This window comes from Ananas comosus, unplaced genomic scaffold (genome assembly GCF_001540865.1).
Source record: "Ananas comosus cultivar F153 unplaced genomic scaffold, ASM154086v1, whole genome shotgun sequence".
Lineage (NCBI taxonomy): Eukaryota > Viridiplantae > Streptophyta > Magnoliopsida > Poales > Bromeliaceae > Ananas > Ananas comosus.
Window position 1 is genome coordinate 58,686 of NW_017893424.1, and position 2,900 is coordinate 61,585.

General features: G+C 47.4%; 1 pseudogene; it reads right to left on the minus strand.

The window, feature by feature from the left end:
• Positions 1-387: 387 nt before the first annotated feature.
• Positions 388-1,115, minus strand: LOC109706021 (annotated as a pseudogene).
• Positions 1,116-2,900: the final 1,785 nt, after the last annotated feature.

The window sequence follows — 2,900 nt, forward strand, 5'->3', positions numbered from 1 at the left end:
CCAAAATTAACCCTCTCATTGCTCTTAGTAAATAATCATAATCACAGGTCAAAGTGTCCTTGCGGTGCATAAGTAGTTGCTAGTTTGCGGCCGCTCTTGAAGCTGAATTTCAAGCAGGCAATGCCTGAATAATTCTTGGTGAAAACATATAAGATAGAATTTATCTGAATTATGGATAATTTTGAATCTACTATCCCACCATTTCAAAATTTTGATTTTACTATCCAACCTTCCAATTTCTTTAATTTGAGTTTATTTTAGTGAATCTATAGTTGTAAGAATTGTACAAAATGTACTAACATTCAAAAATTTTGAAACATTGAATAGTAAATTCAAAATAATTATTTTTTTTATCAACAGGTCAATTAAATACGCGATGTGACATTGTAAGCTACCTGCAGGAGCCGGGGAGGTCGTCAGGAGTGGGGGGATCGGGGGCCATGCGGCAGTAGAGGGTATAGCGCCAGTTGGCGACGCGGGACTGGTAGAGGTCGAAGTTGCAGTGGTACTTGACGGCCTGCCGGGGCTCCCGGGAGTAAAGCCGCCCTTCGCATGCCTGCCGTCTTCCCCTCCCCCTTCCTCCTCCTCGTGGAAGGCGGCCACCGCTTTCAGGACCGACGCCGTGGCAGCCTGCGGCACCCCGTGGCCGACGACCTGGAAGAACCCCCACTCCGCGCTCGCCCTCGGCACCGCCTCGACCGCCTCCCCCCTCTCGCCGCTTCTAGAAAGATCCACCACGGGAACGGTCGAGAGGGGTTGGGGTTGGGGTTCGCGGGGGGGAAGGGTGGGGATGCGGTCGCCGGGCGGGAGGAGGAAGACGCGGGGGACGGCGGCGACGCCGCCGGCGACGAGGCCGCGGACGCCGGATTTCGTCGCGTCGAGGGCGCGGAGGCTGGCGAGGCGGTCGTAGGACGCCGGAGCCGACGACGACGACGACGACGACATGGCCGAGCAATGGCGGCGGTGGTGGTCGTGGTGGTAGTGGTGTGAACTTCAGCGAGTCCGTAACTGCGGCTTTATATATCTACCAATTTATTTATTTATATACTAGTGCAGAACTCGCGATTCCCAGCGTAAATAATGTTTAAATTAATTAGACCAATTTGCATAAAAAATTCATTTATTTTGGATTTTTACAAAATCGGACCATCTTTTTCGCTTTTACAGATTCGGTCCACTTTTTCAGCAAACTGATCAAAATACTCTTTTTACTTTTTCTCTTTCCTCTTTCTCTCTCCTCTTCGTTTCTCTAGTTTTTTTTTTTTTTCTCGCCGGCAGAGCGGAGGCGGAAACGGTCCGTCTCGCCTCTCACCTTCATTCTCTCGCCCTCGCCCTCTCGATCGAAAAGCTAGCTCAAGTGTATCTCGACGAGGTTGTGAGATTTCACGGGGTTCCGATGTCAGTTGCATCGGATCGGGACCCGAGTTTCACATCTCATTTTTGGAAGAGCTTGCAAGATGCACTGGGCATACGGCTCGACTTTAGTACGGCATTTCATCCTCAAAGTGATGGTCAATTGGAGAGGACTATTCAAATACTTGAGAACATGCTTCGGGCGTGTGACTCGACTACAAGAGCGGATGGCATGATTATCTACCGATGGCGGAATTCGCGTATAAGAATAGTTATCAAGAAAGCATCGCGATGGCGCCATTCGAGGCCCTTTATGGAAAGAAGTGTCGCTCTCCTATACATTGGAGCGATGTGGGCGAGAGAGTTGCTCTTGGCGTCAATGTGGTGCGGGAGGCAGAGAAGAAAGTCCGCCTTGCCCGACAAAGACTCGTGGCGGCGCAATCTCGGCAAAAGAGTTATGCCGACAAGCCGAGGAAGGATTTAGAGTTCGCGGTTGGAGACCGTGTATTTTTTAGAGTATCGCCGATACGGGGAATAAAGAGGTTCAGTATCCGTAGGAAGCTAAGTCCCCGATATGTCGGACCATTTGAGATTTTGGAACGAGTCGGTGCGGTGGCTTACAAGCTTGCATTACCACCGAGGCTTGCGGGAGTGCACAACGTGTTCCACGTATCAAATCTCCGCAAGTACATCCGCAATTCGACGCATGTATTGGAATATGAACCGGTGGAATTGAGCGAAGATATGACCTATGAGGAGTACCCGCTTTGTATTCTCGATCGAAAAGAAAAGAAATTGCGGAATCGCACCATTCCTTATATCAAGGTCTAGTGGAGCAATCATGCGGTGTGAGAAGCCACTTGGGAGCTTGAGGAGACCATGAGGAAGATGTATCCTCACTTGTTCAAGTCGACAAGCTAAGGAATGTGTTAGTTTCGCGAACGAAACTAATTTTTAGGGGTGGAGAATGTAATATATCGAAACCTCGGTAGAGATTATTGAACTTTAGCCAAATTGACTAAAGCATTCAAGAGAATTGGTTGGACAAGTTCCATTTAGTATTCCAACAATATTGGAAAGATTAAAAGTGAGTTTTAAAGGAGTTTGAAGAGTTTTAGCATTGCTCGGCGTGAAGAGAAGTCGAACAAGAGCTAAAACTGCATCCTGGGCAATGTGTACCGGTACAACATCGAGGTTGTACCGGTACAACAGTGCAGACCGAGGGGAGATAGCTCTCGGGTTTGAGAAAATCTAAAAGTGTACCGGTACAAAATATTTTGTATCGGTATAAATGCTGCGTACCCGAGAAACTTGCTCTCGGGTTTGCCTCTGCGCGATCGTGTTACCGGTGACAGGATGAAGTGTACCGGTACACTTTGGTCCGGCAGCAAAGATTAAGTATGTTGCAAATATGGGTTTTTTGGGGGCTTGGTTGCAATTTGTTTGAAAAAAAAAATTCAAAATTCAAAATGAAAGTATAGAAGGAAGGGGATAGGGAAAGGAAAGAAAAAATTGATTGAAAAGAAAAAATGGTAAAAAAAAAAAAA